We start from the raw sequence: 17729 nt of genomic DNA, 5'->3' as shown, positions 1-17729 counted from the left end.
GTCTTATGTAAGTGCAGGCTGTTGAAGCTTGAACTTTCTTCAAAGAAGAGATTAGGCAAGACAAACTCATATGCAGTTGAGACATGCAGGTGGAAGACTGAAGCAACGTGTTCCTGAGTCAAAAAATATGTGTTTCTCAGTGGGCAAGGATTACTTGGGAGACAATGAACACACTTTTTATATTAAAGCAGAAAGCTGTGCTACGAAAAGACTATTTATAATGCTGCTTACCTGCTAGACGTCCAAATAAGAGCTATCAGTGGTAGAGAATACTGACAACAAGCTAATGAGCTCCTGCTGCTCGATAAATGTCTTAGCTTTGCTTCGGCATTTCTGTGTACAGTGGGAGGGAGACAGTGATCCTAGACAATGTTCTACTGCAATTATTTTATTCTGTTTCTACCCATAATTTTAGCTTAACATAGAAAAAAGGAGGGCATAGCGACTTCTGTGATGACTGATGCAAGTAAACAATAGTTGCTCAATGCATCATTACTAAACTACTCCTTTTCTTTTAAGTTTGAAATGGAAGCAATCATAGAACTGACCTTCCAGGAAACAAGTCTGGTTTTAAAATGATTTATTTTTCTGATTTATTTTTCCCCTGTTGTATCTGTAAATAAGATATACCAATTGTGCGGTATCCTGCTAAAATACTTTCTATAAGATTAAAAGTAGGAATAAGATTGAAAGCTACTTTTTATTCAGTTGCTGAAGCTGCTTATTTGTGATGTGAAATGCAAGGAGAAGTTATAGATTTTTTGTAGAACATATCTCTAGAATAAGGCTTTAAAGTAATAAGAATTTATGGCTCAGGCTAGGCCTGGATTGATATAAAAATCCATCCTCTTCCAAAATTTAGGACTGTCCAGACAATCAACCTTTCCATATTTTAATTTCAGACTTGTGTATTCTTTAGCTTCATCAGCTACCGTCCTTATAAGGTTTCCACTAATAACATTAAACCGCCCCGGTGCTACTGGTATTCTTTTATTATCTTGTGTTTGTCTTTATGTTAAACTGTTAGTGTAGCAACTGGCACCATTCTGCCACTTCCTTGCCTATACTCTCATAAAGTCTCGCTCATACCCGTATTGTTTTCTGTTGTTCATGTGTGCCATATGTGTTCAATCCCAGATTTGCTCATCAAAGGATAAGTCTCAGTGAGTAATTAAGGGAAAGGCTTTGGGGACATGGAATGAACGTAGTCAGAATTCCTAAGAAGTCTATCAGTGGGTTATGGCAACTTGAAGGTAGATCTTGCTCCCTCCGTCCCACCAGATAATCTGATTAGCTGGCACTGATTCTGCTTGGCGTGATGTACTGCGCTCTGTAAACTGAACACTCTCAGATTTCTATTGCCTTCTGCGTTCCTTATTTTAACCTTGTTTTATAATAATTCCCCTCTTGCTTTTGCTGAATGCTCTTGGCTGCTAACTTTGGCTCTGCTTGGGTGCATATTACTGCTACCTGGTAATACTGGTAGGTCATGTAGGAAGAGCGGTGTGCTCACCTAAACCAGCAAAACACGAGTTCTTGCAACCGAGCATTGCAGTGCTTCACAGCCAAACCTAAGGGCACTGAGTTAAGCATCTACGATTTTTATACAACGTCTGGGGAGAGGCGATGCCTGTCAGTGGGGCTCACATGAGCCAGTCCTCAGAGCAGGAAGACACCTAATATAGGTGTCAAAACAAGTGGTTGTATAACACGGCATTTTTATCTAGACTCAGTTAGCAGTATCGGAGGAGCTGGCGTTATGCTTGCCCCGCAATTCCGTCATCGCTTTTTTTCAGCTGGCAAGAGCATTTTCTTGGGTCCCTGGTGTCTGATAGTGGTTAAATGTAACATTGTTGGGGGTAAGAGAGATGCTGGCCATTGCACTAAGGAATCCAGTTTGTTCTGGCCTGACATTTCCTCTGTTTGGCAATTAGTTTACGGATTTTAATCCATTTTTCTCATGGATTTTTGTCTCAAGTCCTCCCAAATGTCTTACATTCCCCTAAAGGGACGCAGGCTGCTGCTTCCTTTTATAGTTGCATTGTTACTTGTCATTGACTTCCCCGATGACTTTCTTTAAGAGTGCATTCAAACAGCTCTCTGCATTTTCCTATTTTTCTTTTCTCTTTGTTTTTAATTTGCTGTTCCACATTTTCCTTAATTGTCTCCCTCTTTTTTTTTTTTCCTCCTCTTTTCTTTGTCTTTGCCTCTGCATTCTTTTGCTGTGACAAACCTGCTGATGCATGCTTAGAGCAACGGCAGCGAGCCGTGCTGTGCTCGCCATCTGGGATGGGCAGATACTCCAGCCTCCCGGACTCTCCCCAGCCGTACTGAATGAACACCCTGGATTATAGCCATTGTATTGCCTCCCAGTTTTCAATTTTGCTTTGTGCGTGTTGCTTTCCTGATGGCTGTGTAGCACAGACTGCTTCACCTACTGAATGTTTGCCCAGCCGAGGAAAGTTTCTCATTCCCTGGTCATGTGCATCCAGCCCCTCAGCTGGAAAGCCCTGTCAGGATGCATTTACTCAACTACCCCCTTCCTCTACCTCCTGCAGAACAACAAGGAAATCGAGAAAAATACGGTGCGTGGTAAAGCTTTCTGTACAAGTGTTTGCCACTTTTAACCTCTTTTCTTGCTGCTATTAAAAATATATTAAAGTGACTGAGGAGGTAACAACACAATACATGCTTCTGTCATATTTCTCCACAGTTGCTCTTAGCACTCTCTCTCTCTATATATATATGTATATATATAAAGCTGTATTTGTTTATTTTCTGTCTTTCCTAGCTGTATGGGTTTTTTCTGGAAAACAAACATGCCCTCCCTTCTACCTCTGTTGGGCATCTGCTGCCTGGAGTGGTCAGAGGTGGCTTTTGGTGGCTTCGTGGAGACGCGGGGCGTTTTGTAGCAGGGCAGTCTCCTAGCGGAAGAGGAAGAGGAAGGCTTGGGTCGAAGTTTTGCTGGGCAACGTGAGCTGCTCCTTCCTCTGGGTGGACGAGGGGTGGCGTGAGGCTGGTAACACCCCCTGCAGCTGGGAGCCCGCGGGATTCACAGGGAAGGAACCCCCTTCCTCCAGGGGCCGGAGGCCAGCTGGAAACACCCCAGGTTCGCTTGTGGGTCTCAGGGTACCGCCTGCAACAACACCCAGCAGCGGCTGCAAGGACGGCTGGGTCTAGTCAGGGCGTTATGTCTTCTCTGACTTGATCCTCTCCTGGATAGCAGGTATAGTGATCCAGCCATAGTTGAACGTTTTTATATTTCATGCTAAAATGGGAAAAAGAATTACAAATATATGAGATTTACTGGGCCTTGAAGGCTGCGGCTGACTAGGAGAGAAGGTGGGAAAATGATAACAAAGCAGTCACCCATTTAAAATATCCTGTTTTCAGTAGTTTCAACAACTGTGCTTCCTTTGGATTTTTGTGCTTTTCTTTTCCTTCCCCTTTAGCCAAGTGTTTCAGATTAGTTGAAAGTCCTTCTTGACTGTAAACAGCCTGAAAACACTGAATAAAGCAGTGGCAGGAGCAGGATTGCAGGCGCTGGTCTGGGTAGAGAGTTCTACGTATTCAAAGTTCAGCTAGTGAGAAATAACCATCTGGTGAGCACGCACGTCCCTGCTCTCGGAGAAGCTGAGGAGGAATTGCCTAATGGGAGCCAGCGCTCTGCCTGGCAGCGAGTAGTTACCAGGGTAAAGAGAATTACATAAGAGAGATCCGTACTTACATATCACTAACTAGACGTAATCTTTGCACCTGAGCTGAGACAATTCTGCTGCAGCACAATGCTGCAGGCTGGCATGACATAATTTGGTATTTGTCTTTTTGCTTAACCAAAGCACAGTTTTGTTAACTGAATCTCCCAGATACTGCATGCAACATCTAGAAATATGCTGCTGTGAAATGTTTCAATGCTTTCCTTCTAATTACAGCTTTTTGTATCATTTGCTCAGTTATGAACAGGGTGAATCAGAACAGAAATGTCAGGGAGGTTTGAGGAATGAAACCTTACTAACAGCGAGCATCATGCCAGAAGAAACAGGGCATCTTATAAGGTAGGACGGTGCAATGTGCTCTCGTTTAATAGGAGATAGCTACAATTTGAAACTGTGGTTCGTTCTGAAAAATCCTAAATTCCTAAATTCTTTGCAAAAAGGAAGGGAACTTCCAAGCCATCTGCCTAGCCGGCTGTCAGCTAGGCTGACACCTTAGCGGCACAAAGGGTTCCCGCATCAGGCAGCCTGTGCTCCTGGCTGCTGCACAAATGCTGACGGTGCAGCTCCCAGCTGGCGAGGACCCAGTGGGCAAGCTGACGAAGAACCAGGTGGATTTCTTATCTGGGTTCCGGGGATATTTCTGCGAAATTTCATTTCTCGTGTATGATGTTCTGATTTTATCAAATCTGTGAGTTCTGATTAAAAAAAAAAGATTTACTACCTAAATTTTTCTGAGCTGTTCCAGAGCCAAGAACAAGCTCTTTTTATTCTAGAGGAACTGGAAGGAAAGAAAAGAGATCTGTGAGGCTATGAGAGTTGGAGATGGCAGGGAAAAAAGAGTGGGCATTAGAGGAACAAGGATTAAAGATGTCTGAAGAGTGGAAAAAAGCAAAGGTGAAAGACATATATGCGCAAGTTATGTTTTTACATATGACTAAAGGTGCATAGTTTTACTCTGGGTTTATTCTGAGTTACAAAGGGCCATTACATTTCTTACATGCCCAGTTAGTAAAGGCAAAGAATCTGCAAGGCATGAGTGAATTCAGCTCTGCAAAAAAAGAGTTTCTAGCATAAAATACAAATCTGCCCAAATGTGAATGTTCTGAGTTACTAGGGAGTTAAAATTTGCCCTTAAGCTGGTGGAATGAAATTAAAATTTGAGGTGGAATATATGCAACTAGTACTTACATACAGTTTCTGCTACCTCTAATAAAAATAGATTTATCTTTCTGCTATTGAAAAAATAAAAATGATCAAATACCAAATCTGTTGTGAACTGGGTTATCAGATCACATAGATTTTGATTTCTCTCCAAATTGGAAGCCTGAAAGCTATTACTAGATAAAATATATGTGTAAATATCGATGATCTAAACTGTTGAAAGGTCATTCCTCTTGCATTTTGTTGTTTAAACTCTAGAAACAATGGCAAATTCCTTCAAAGTAAACCTGCTAGAAGATGCTAACAGTTTTTGACATAAAGCCAAAGAAATGGTTTTAGGAATAATATTGCCAATAACTACAGCTCGTGAGTCCTGTGATTTGGAGATACATCCAGAATTCACTTTTGAAATTAACAGCTCTGATAACTATTTGCAAATTCCATTTTACCATTTATGTTTGCCTTCATATCCTATATAGATACTATATGCTACAACGGATACCTATTTCATTACATGGCATGTTTCTAGTCTGCAGAATAACTGCAGACATAGAAATCATTTGCTTTTAAAATTCTTTCAATATCTTTTTTTTAGTTGGCCATAATTTTTCTCTTTCTTATGCACCAAAGTAGTCTTTGAAGTGATATGAGTCTAGTTTCATTAAAGCTCTTTCCTGTGTTGTAAAATTATATTACACCCCCCTAATGTGGTGTTCCAGCGCACTGTATTTTGTTTAAAATATCTATGAACATCAAATGATTTCCTGACAGATTTAGGAAATATTCTGGATAAATTTGAAGTGATATTTTCTCCAAGACTACATGTTCCTTTTATCTTCATATCTTTTTTATTAAGTCTAATCCATAACAGTTATTTGTGGAAATTTACCATTGTTAAACAGTTGTAGCAGTATTCAGGATTTACCACTCTACTTATTGCTCGCTTAGATGACAGCTTTTCCATCACCTTGCCTAGATGCTAAGAACAAGGGACACGTTCTCTGAATGTTTTCTAATCATGAAGATGGCATGATTTGTTAAGATAAGGAATATTCTTTTTACATGACTTGTCCAACTTCATCTGAACCTTATATGTGGCTGTGTGAAAGAAAATACGGTTGTCCCAATATTTGCTGTAGCTAAATATATTTAACTGTTGGTGTGTTTCCCCAAACGCAGGCTGGGGCCCAACTGGCTCAGCAGAGACAGAAAAGAGAATTTAGTAAATAAACCATCTGAGAAAGAGAAATCACATTACTTCCCCCATTTTTTTTTTTGATGTTTGCAGAAAAGTAATTTAATTGTAAATGGAGACAAATTTCTCTTGCAGCCTCCGTAAATAATGAATGTGGCTCGTCCTGGCTCCAGCCTGGGTTGGCTGCCAGCTAGGCAGCGGGATTTTCCCTGGTGCCAGAGTCCCAGGACGGCCGGAGCACGGTGGGGGCTCTTCCAAGCAGGGATGGACGCCGCCAGTGGGACGGGACAGGGCGGGAGGCGAGGAAGTGGCAGTGGCGCGGCAGCCGGAGGACCGAGCTGGGGGCTCGCAGAGGCGCTGCCCGACGCCCTTCGCGCCGCTCCCGGGCCGAGGGGGGATAGCAGGCCAGAGCTAACGCCATTCGACGCGTCGAAGTCGAGTTAGAAACTTTGCGTCCCCTACGAGATCGGCCTTCAGCCTGAGCGGACGATGCTGTTATCGCTGTGGGTGAAACCGTGTCACGCCCAGAGGCCGCGCTGACCTCGGTGGACCAGCACTGTTGGATACTGTGCACGCGGCTGTGCTTCACGAAGGCGGGAGTTTTTTGGGGGAAAACACGGTCACTGGGCTAAAGCCACAGCCTGGGACGGACGACAGCGTCACCGGGCCCTTTCGGGCGAACCAAACTGGTGCCTGAGGGGGGTGAGGGGCGCTGAGGGGGCCCTGCCGTGGGGAAGGGGGCGGGGCTTCCCGCGGCGCCCGGTGAGAGGCGGGGCAAACCCCGGCGCCCTCACAATGAGGCGCCCCCGCGGCGGGGATGACATCACCCGTTCTTCCCAAAGAGGCGCGCGCCCATTGGCGGCGGGGACGGCGGCCGCTCCGCCAATGAGCGCGGGGCAGGGCGGCAGGCTGGGCTGACGTGCGGCTCCTTGCCGTATGGGGGTTTATTTTGCTTTGGGCCGCTCCAGCCGCCGCCATTAGAGGAGCCCGGGGAGCGGGGCGAGCGGTTCCCCCCGGCCTCACCGAGTGGGCGCGCCCGCGGCCGCGCCAGCCCGCCGCGCTGGGAGAGACCATGTCCTGAGCGGGGAGAGGACGCCGCAGCCAGCGGGCCGGGGGTGGCGCGGGGCGCGGGCGGCTTCGAGCGCCGAGTGTGTGCCTGAGGGACGGCTCCCGGCGGCGGTGGCGGCGCGGCCAGGTAAAGCCCCTCTGCCCCGGCAGCGGGGCCCCGGGAACGGCCGCCGCTCCGCCGTCCCGGGGGGCGGCGAGGGGGGTTGCGCCGGCGGTGACCATTTGCTGGGGAGAAGCTGTTGGTTCCCCCCCCGCGGGTGGAGAGCCGCCCCCGGCCCGGCGGCGCTGCGGGGGCGCCTGGAAAGCGGGATCGGAGCGGCAAGAGTCCACATACAAAGGCAGGAAACTCTTGTGACTGTGATTTTTCTCTTGTGATCGCTTCTCCCAATACCGTGCTGCAGTACCTTGATTACTGGAGTGAGATCATACCTCTGCTGCCTCCCACTTCTTCCCCCTGTGGGGTTTTTGGTTGTTGCTGTTTTTTTTTGTTTTGTTTTGTTTTTTGATACGTGTCTGCCTTGATCCGTATACCGCGGTAGATTAGATGCTGTGAACTACTGGATTGTATTTGTGTATTTTGGGCAACAATTCCCATGATATTGTCTGTCATGCAACACCACGTATTGATACTTGGTCGGGAATAAAGTACGGTATAGGAAAGACTTCCAATTCGAGCTTGTTTTTATGAACTGAATTAAAATAAAAAGTCAAGTCGAGAAAAGAATAAGGTAAACCTTGGTAGTCTGTTCCTCCAGTGTTTTTATGACTCTGCTTTCACGCTCCCACATTGCAGCAACTTCCTGTCAGGACGAGGTAAAACTTCTCTGAGGAGGTCGTGAACGTGTCCGTGGGTGGCAGAGTAGTTACTTTTGCGTGGCCAAAGGCACTCTTTCCGCCCCTCAGCCCAGATTTCATGCGCTCCGTTCAGGAGTAGGGGCTGGGAGAATGATGGGAAAAATTAATCTGGGTCTCCTGCTTGGCAGATGCAGCACAGCTACTAAGGCCGTTTTGCCAGCACAGTGACTTTTAGTGATAACAGCAAAGAAAACTTTTTCTAGAATTCTTGGGATTTGGTGTAGTAAACAATTTTTTTTTTTTTTTACAGGCTGCATATATTGTACTTGAACAGTCTCTACTCTCTCGTTATCTAACGCATTATAAGCAGTGAAACTGGCATATGGGATTTAACACGTTGATCTGTTTGTTGATGCAAAAATTGAAAGGTGAGATGTAGTGTGTGTAATACCTTCACTTCCTGTTGATTTCTCTCATGCATGCTACTATACAGCTTGTTCTGTTAGTATGTAGGCAGAACCTTGTAACAGTGGCTCAGGAGGGATTTGTCATGCTTAATTTTGCTCTTCCTTCTGCAAATCTAACATTTTGTCTTTGGTGACTGTAGAAAAGGTCCACGAAGCCCATTTTTTCTTTTCAGTGGTTACCCAAAGGGGGGATACAGGTTAGCCGCAGAAAATGTTCTAGAATTCTTTTTATTTGCCTGCTTCCTAAGGCCAGGTTGAATTGGTGTCCTTTAGCATGCAGAGTGTAGCATTTCATATGTAAAAGATCACTTTGATTTAGGCTTGTCACAGCAGTAAAAGAAAATCATTTTTTGGATGAGTTGCATTTTGTAGGATTTGTGAAACTTCAATTATGTGCTGTAATTCTCTTGAAGAAAAAAAAAGTTTATTATCTTAACTTTTCTTCTGCCTTTTAAATAAGGACAGGGAGATGGGGATTACTGTTCAGACTGTGATCTGTTATTGTATTGTCTCCATTAGTGTTTTCTCAGAAGTATAATAGTTAAAAATTGGAACACTGAATGGCGCAAAAGCATCAATGGTATTCATCACAGAAGCACAGCTTAAATTGCAGACTAGTTAAGACACAAAACTTGTCAGGGTAACATCTGCAGTCTTAAACTTGTGTATGGCCGTTCTAATCTTGCATTATTCAGGATGTAAATTCCTTTGGCAGGGGGAGAAATCCCATCCCTTTTTGGAGTTCATTGCAAGATAGTGAGGTCTGCAAATACATTAGAAGTTTAAGTGGAAAATACATTGAAGTATTGATTATATGAGAAGTTATTTTAATGCAATCAAATAATCAAACATGCACTCCAGCACTTTAATGTGAAATTCGCTAGCTCCTTAATGTGGTATTAAATTAGGTGTTAGCTTTCTCTTTCCAACTTCTCTTTGCCATATCGGTTTTGCACTGAGTTGAGATTATGCAGAACTTTAGGTCAATACATTCTTCATCTTGTAACATTATATCAATGACAGCGAAGTATTTAAGCTGCCAGTACAGATTTTTTTGTTAACCAGTTCTATTGGTAATCTCATGTCCCTTTGTCCCTCCAAATCTAAAGAACGTGTTATTTTGAGCTATTCAAAATGTATGTCAACAAGTAATACCCATTTTGACTGAATTAATTACAATTCGGTCTCCTGTTACTAAAATGGAACTAAACTTTAGTTTGGCAGCTGAAAATGGCTGACTTAGCCATAATAGAGTTCTTGATTTAAATTTTTCTCGGTGTTACTACAGATGAAGAAGGAAACAAGGCAAAATTGAAATGAGAATACCTTTTTTTTTTTTTTTCCCCTCTCTCTCCTGATGCTGATTTAAACAGCTGATGAAGAGCTTACTGCTTTACTTGGCTAATGGCATAGCTGGTAATATCAAGTTAAAGAGCAGTGATTATAGCTGTGTAATGTCAGTTAGATGGGATTTGTTATACCTTAACTAAAAGATAAAAGTTTTGTTTTTAAGGTCTCAAATGTAATCATACTTCAGGTACTTCACTAGTATTTACAATTCTCACTTGTCATATAGTTGACATTACTTTAAATTGCAGAGAATTAGAATGATTCAATTAACAACTATGAGATCTTTTTTTGTTTGTTTGCTTGTTTGCCTTTGCATCATCAAGTGCTGAAGCACAGGTTCTCATACCTAAGTAAGTAACTGAAAGTGAATTGTTGTAGAAAAATATTTTTTTTCCCTTCCTGCAATGATTTAATGAAAAAATCAGTGAGATTTTGAAAGCTGTAACTTGTAACATCTTGACCATCCTTTGTATTTCTGGCATGATTATACAGCAAACAAAACATTATATGAAATTTTAAAGAAAGTTCTAAGTGCTTTCCTTTTTCTGAAGAGTGAGGTAATTATAAGAGTGTGTTTTTTTTTTTTTTTTTTTTAATTTCATGTTGAATTCAGCGTTACTGCAAATTCTGTTAAGATGGTATGTGGTATAGTCAAACTTTAAAGCAGCGTAAACTGAACTTTCTGCATTAACCTCAACCTTTAACTTTAGGTCATCGAAGGCTTGAGTCGGTTTCTTAAAATCAATAGTACTCTTTCCATTCACTTTAGCAAGCTTTGAGTGGGGTTCTGAGGATTAGAGCATGCTGAAAAACATTGGCTTTTACAGGGGCCGTAGAAGTGAAAAATGTAGTTTGAAATATTCGTACTCTTTTTTTTTAAACTGATAATTAAATCAAGACGATTAAGTATAAATGGGAGGAGTTGTACTTTTTTTTTTTAAAGTCAATGACTTAAAGTTCAAGTGGAGTTGTCAGTTTTGCCACTTATGTTTGGCTTTTGTTAGATTTGATTTTTTTTTTTTTTAAACAAATTAGGGATTGGCAACCACTGGAATTCTTGAAAATGTGACTGGGCATTAGGGATTACAAAGTTAATTCTTTTGGAACTTTCTTGAAATACAGGATTAATAACAGGACTGTTATCCCATTGGTATCTAACAGTCAAATACTTCTTAAAGAAGAACTGTAGTACTTCCACCTAACTCTGGAAACACCTTAGTCTATAATATGAATGATTCTATATTTCCTTTTTTTGTGGCATTAACAGTTTTTTCAGAAGCTATGTAGTCAAACTGAAGTTGTATGGACCTAACATTTCTTTGATAAAACTTTTTTCCTATGCTGCTGCATCATTTATGCAAGATCTTACTCTGGTGAAGACCAAAGAGAGAAGCAGACTAGAGAGGGAATAACAGGGAATGAGTGGAGCGAGATTTGAAGAATGAACTGTTTTTAAGAAGGATGGGTGATACAGAAACTTTGGATCAAAAAAGCAGAAGTTACAAGTTTTTACAAGGAAAATGAGGAGGTAATACACTGGGAAGAATAGAGAGAGAAAGATGCATGTGCTTAGCATCATGCCTGTAGAAGCAGCCAAGTTTACAGTCTTCTGCATCCTCTGCTGTACAGCAGATATAATTAAGTTGGCATTTTTCCATTTGGCTATTTCAGTTTATCCTGATATAATCTGTCCTGCTTGTCCTTAAAACAAGGATACAGTTTTTGTGTGGTGTTTTTTAGTAAGGTGAAAATACTTGTTGCTGGGAGTGACTACTATTTTTTCTTGTATCCACATGTGCATTTTAATTTAACAAAAGTGGGTACTTTTAAGACAAATGCTGGAGAAGGCACAGCACTTGCTTCTCTTTTTAAGGATGAGTTCAGAATTGAACTGAAAATACTTGAAGGAATAAGAGCTAGGTACAAAACGAATACCAGGTGTGCAACCTGCTGTCTGGGGGGTGTGTGTGGCAGTGGAAGAATGGACCCTTGTCTGTTTTGATAAGTGTAAATAGGACTTCTTCCTGAAACTGTTACTTGTGAGGAAAGAAACTACAATTTTTTTTTACGCCAGAAGCCGGTACACAGTGACATTTTTATTAGGAGTATGTTTACGATTGCTTTTGTCAACAGCTGCTAAGGTTTAAAGATTCTCCTTCTGGTTCTTTTTCTATGATTTGATTTAGCATCTATTCTTGAGTAGCTGTTCTTAATAAAATGGAAAAAGTCTGAGCTGCTAGGGTGTTTACAGACACTAACAAACCTCTGTGAGATATGTGGGTGCTCTACCCTCCTTTAGACAGACAGGAGTTAGCTTTCCTGAACTAAAACAAGAAATTTGTCTGAACCATGGCTTACATGACTCTAGAAAGCAAAATAAACTTGAGTGGTCTGTTTTGTTTTCAGTAGGTTAGTACTGTAATGATCAAGCCATCTTCTAGTGGCTTTGAAGTTGTATGCACTTTTTTAGGAGGATTCATTTGAAAACTATGCAGTTTTTAGAGTGTGTGTAGTCAGTACGTTACCCAACAAGAAAAAATGACCATGATAAATTTCATAAATATGGATAATTCTTACAAAAAATAGGAAACTTGTATTTATGAAGATGAACGTAGGTTTGTCAGAGAGATCCTATCTTTCTTAGTTGTAAAGGCTATGAGTAAGTGCGTTACTGATGACTTGTACTTCTTGCAGGCTGATGGGCTTGAAGGTATTTCTTTCATCTCTATTCTTCCTAGGGTCTAAGCAAGGATTCAGTAGAGACAGCTATCATATTTCTTAGAGGGCTGCTGGCCGAGTACTACCCTGAAACAGAGCTTTCGTCTAAAGATCTGGGTCTTAAGTCTTCTGCAGTTTCAAGAACTGTTGAATAGATGCTTGTTTTTGTGCTAAGCCTCTCTTTTTATTCCACTGATTATTTAAGATTTATTTTGTGCTAGATTTCTTAAAAATGCATGACAAGTTTATACACCTTCTGTCACAGGCCTGTGGGTTTAGATTCTGACAATAAAGGCTTCCCCTTACCGTGCTTGTTGAGAAGCAATTTTTATCTTGCCGAAGGGTTGGGATGGCCTACTGGATTATGTACGTTTTTTTTGACTTCTGCATTACTGTTTAGCTTGGTAGGGATAAAAATAATTGTCACCTCGTAGCTTTTAAATGGTTTATTTGAAGAAGGTTGTTCAGTGTTGTCTTTAGCAGAAACTTATTCCCATTCTCCTCCCCCCACCTCCAAAGCTCACTGTTTTAGGACTGTCACTCGGAAACCTTTTAACAGTACCAAATTCCTCTCACAGTTTAACTTAAGTTGTTGGATTTGCATTGTGAACAAAACATGGATTACAAATGCAAAGTTTCAAAAAAAGTGTGTAATAGTGACTTAAAAAAAAAAAAAAAAAAGAACCCATCACTCCTTCTCCAGAAAGTAGAATTTTCTAAATGTATTTTAATAAAACCTTTGTTACTCTCAATTTTTGTTTTCTCTGTGATATTTGATACTGCATTTATTTTGGGTATTATATGGTAGCAGCCTTTATGTGCGCTGTGATATTAGAATTTATGCTTCTCTCTCTCTTTCTTACTCTTTTTTATTTATTTTTTTTGATCCTTTCCTCTCCTGTCTAACTGGTATTTTAAAGAGCTGGATAAAACAGTGAGCATAACTGTATGGGGTTTTGCACTGGAACTTGAAGTCTTAATGACAGTCCAATTGCAAACACATATACCAAAGACTGTCCTTAACTGTATCCCAAAGTACCTTGCTATTAATTAGGAGGAAACTACACAATAGTTGATGCTGAAAGTGTGCGTTTCCTTGTTTTATTTGGAGGCAAATGTTTTTTCTCCACCAAATGGTGAATATGTCTGGATCTGGCCATGTTCTAATTCGTGGCTAGCTGCTATTGAGGAGGTCCAGAGGATAATTACTGGAACTGACTGTCAAATGTACAAGTTTAATATAATATTCCTTGGTAGTTGGACAGGTTTAAGTATTTTTAGGTTCTGATGTCTGACTCCACAGTTTGTTTTTATTCAGAGTGTGACATCTGGTTTTCCTCATCTTGTGTAAGGGTGGCTGAGATCTAAACAAAACTGAGTCTTGTGTTTTAGGCATGTAGTCTAAACACATGTAAAATATGTTTTTGTATTTGTCCTGACTTTTTATTAAAAAAAAAAAAAAGCAATAACTCTTGTTCAACTTGAGAACTCTGTCCAAATCAAAGGTCTTCTAAATATGAAGTGTTTTATAACAATTCTGATGTGTTTTATTATGTATGTTTGTTACTATACCATACCTCTTATTTTTGAGTCAGTATACATCTGTTGCTGACTGTTCATGATAATTAATTAAATGTCATTGCTGGATAATGTTTGTAGTTCTGAGTTTTCTATTGTAGCTCATTATTTTGAGTCAGTTTGCTTGGTTTTTGATTAGTGTTGTGTGGGAGATGCTACGTATTATGTAACTGTTGATCTGCTTACTCTCATTTTCCCAAATGGTATTGGTTTCTAAGTAAGCAGCTGCATTTAGTCCTTCCTAATGTGCGGTCACGTCTCATCTAAGCAGTTGTTCACTTTTAAATGAGTTGAAACAAAAACACTCCCCGCCCCATCCCCCCCTCCTTTGAAATAAGAAAGGACACTGAATTGGAAGCCCCTGCCATTGTCTTTTATAGTTTGTTCTCAGCAGTTAAGGCTTTCCTAACTTTTAATCACAAATTTAATGGAGTAAGATGTAGTTTGACCCAATTAAGATCAGTAACAAATAAAATTGAAGCTTAAATACAAGTTCCACAGTGGGATCAACTGTAATGGCTAAGAGTGGGCTTAAAAATGCTTTAAGTATCAAACATCAAAATAAAATGGGCAGCAGAAGAAAAGGGATGTTCAGTACTGTCATATGTTTGTTAATTCCAGAATCAATTTTCAATTTTTGTAAAGATTCACAAAATCATAATGTTTAAGATAACTTTTAAGGTAACTTAAGATAAACTTCAGCTTGCTTATGGATGGTATAGGTAATATGTGCCCATACTCCCAGCAAGTTAGAACTTAAACATTTTTACAACTGGAAATGCATAACATTGAGCTTACTAGAATGCAGGAAAGTCTGTTCATAGTTAATTTTACGTCCTAAGCTAAAGTCCATTTGCAGTTCTTGTATTTCAGGTGCCTTCTTAAGATCTGTAGCTTCTGAAATGTTTGACTTACTGAGCAGAGTATCTGCAGAATTAGGTATCCCCTTACACTAAAACTGCATATAAATTCTCTTGCTTATATAAAGTCGGTCTTTATGGATCATTTGAAAAGGTAGCATTTGCATTAGAAACGTGAATAGCGTATTGAAAAGAAAGCTGAAAGCAAAATCAGCATATTTTTCTGAATATGATAAATCTCTAATAAAGTAGACTTAAGATGCTTTGATTTGTGGATTAGTATATCATTTCAAAATGAAAGCAATTCTTGATTAACTGTAGATTTACAAAGCTTCTGGTCAGAATTCACCCAATGAACAGAATTCTAAACCTGAACGTTTTCTAAAAGTTACTACTTCCTCAGATATTTTTGGTTAAAGAGAACTGCGTTTCTTGTGGCTTGTTTCAGGAAAAGATCAAATCTTTTGAAGTTTTGTTAACTGTCCACTTACAGGAATAGATGAAAAGTTGTATGTAACGAAGCAGGTCATATTTAAAATCTGCAGTCTGTAGAATGTTTGTTAACCTAGACTATCAAAACTGATAAAATTTTTAACTAACATTTTTATTCATACTAGATTATTAGTTATTCTAACTAAAACATTTTCATTTTTTTTTATTTCTTAGGCACCCATTGATGTTATCATGTAGAGTTACATAGAAATGTTTTTGGTCTTTTCCCACAGAATTGAGATTTGGGCCAATTTTTAGTAGATGATGCCTCTCTCAAGGCAGCAGCATTCTTCCTGTTTTTCCTATTGAGAGCAAACTTACGCTTCTGCCACTCGGAAGGACAAAGATGATACTTGTGTATCTCGAGAGCAGTGCTCTTACTGGGATGAGGATGGAAGGGATGAAGTAGTTTGCCAGAAGCCTCTATCTCCTAACACACTTCTGGCATTATATCTCTATTACATGATAAAGGGGTTTCTGCTTTCTGTAAGGGTAGGGGCAGTCTGAAACCAGTTCCTGCTCTCTCTACTACAAATAGCCAGCTAGTCTGTTTGAAGAAATAAAAATTTTGTAAGCAAATTATTACATCTTCAAGAAAAAAATGTTATTGAGCAGGTTGCAGAAAAATGTTTAACTGATCTTTTCCTAAGATGATAGCACATGTTTTCCTTTTTGCCAATCTGTTTGGGTTAATATTCTTTCACTTTTAAAGAACTGTCCTAACAGTCAAAACAAGCTATGCTGCCTTGTTAAGTTCCTTTCTCTAGTATATTCAGACTAATATAGAAAATGCTTTTACATTTGTGCCTTTGCAGTAATCCTTCCATTCTTTATTCTAATATATAGTTATTGCCTTGATTGCTAAGCTTCCAGACTCAGCGCTGATCTGATTTGGTTATCTCTCTGACAAGGTCAGCAGAGACGACAACGGGACCTACTGTTTGTTCCATTTAAAGCATGGAAGCTTTGGTTCAGGTTTTATGCTTTTAATATACTGACCTGTTGAGATTCATGCTGAATTAGCTCTCGACAAAGCTATTTTGCTGATATTCCAAGACAGATGGAGGCGGAATGGTAGGAAAAAATAGGGCATTAGAGTAAATAGTAAGTTAAGGGAAAAATGTCAATAAAATTCCACCTTAGAAAATTAGCCCAGGCAACTTCATGTGAAAATCAATTCCTTGATACTTGGCAATACATTTTAAATAGCTTCTCTCAAAGTGTAATTTTAAAAATTGTATTAACGGTGCGGTATGTCACAGGGATTCTTGAACCCAGATAACAGAAGTGAATTTATGAGACCAACTAAATAACTATCTTTTATCTAAGAAATATTTAAGGAGTTTTTTGTTGGATTTTCAAGTTTGAAAAAGAAGCAAATTGGCTTTTTTTTTTAATTATAATCTTGTGTACAACTGTGTTATTCTCTAGACCTTCCTACTGGCTATGTAAGCAAATTAGCAAAATCTTTTATTTGAGTCCCTTGGTACAGGTTGTGTGATTTTAAAAAGGTATCAAGGATAGAGTCAGAAACAAAACTGGATAGTGGCAGTACTTATAAATTGTGTGGAAACAGTGAAATTGGAACTATAGCTTTATTTCTCACTGTAAAAAAAATTGACTCACAATCACCTTGTGCATCTTTTCTAAAAGACAATTCTGTAGTTTTACAAAACAAAAAAAACAGCTAAAACTGACTGAATTCAGACATAACCATGCAAGAAGATAACCTGGATATGTGAATTTTTCTGCTGCTCATGGCTTTTGATTTGACAGATTTAGAAAGCTTATTTGTATGTAAATGAACTTTAATTTTCTAAGAAATATACTAATTTTTTATTACAAGCAAAAGAGAACTTGAGGCAGTGATATACAAGGGGGAGCACTTCAGAAAATTTGTCAAATTAGGCAATGTTAGTCATAGGCAGTTGTTCTTAAAAAGCTCCATGTCCATGAAGTATTAGCATGTGCATTTATAAACTTTGCAGCAATGTATCCAGCTGTTAATGAAAAACTACAGCTACTGGACTGAGCCCTTTTCTTAGTAGTCGTGCATCTGATGTATTGTGGTGTATTTGAGATTGCTGTCAGTGAAAGTGCTTTTGTTTGATCTCTTGCTTTGACTTGCAGTCATGTTTCTTTTTGCTCCTTTGTGTGGTCAGAAGTGCGAAAGATGTTACTTTTACACTCAAACTGTTGAGTTAATAGATACTTGTAATGAAACTGAAACATCAGCACTGCTTATTTTGTTCATTTCTTTCTCTGAAAAGTTGCTTTGCAGTGTTTTAAAGTAAAAATAAACAGCTGCTCTTTGCTTTTTGGAGCAAAC

At 39.8% G+C, this 17729-nt stretch overlaps 1 protein-coding gene across 3 annotated transcripts in view; it reads left to right on the top strand.

The window, feature by feature from the left end:
* The first annotated feature begins 6998 nt into the window (after positions 1-6998).
* Positions 6999-17729, top strand: part of ZRANB1 (zinc finger RANBP2-type containing 1) — a 48778-nt gene continuing 38047 nt past the window's right edge. For 2 of the 3 annotated variants that reach the window (XM_026065691.1, XM_026065692.1), the window contains exons 1-2: positions 6999-7267; positions 8246-8363. The gene's annotated coding sequence lies outside the window, so the exon portion shown is untranslated. The remainder of the gene's footprint in view (positions 7268-8245; positions 8364-17729) is intronic. The other variant, XM_026065693.1, reaches the window with a different exon arrangement.

This window comes from Apteryx rowi, unplaced genomic scaffold (genome assembly GCF_003343035.1).
Source record: "Apteryx rowi isolate R43461 unplaced genomic scaffold, aptRow1 scaffold_23, whole genome shotgun sequence".
Taxonomy (NCBI): Eukaryota; Metazoa; Chordata; class Aves; order Apterygiformes; family Apterygidae; genus Apteryx; species Apteryx rowi.
Note: the sequence above shows the minus strand (reverse complement) of the source record. Positions and strands in the feature narration are given on the sequence as shown.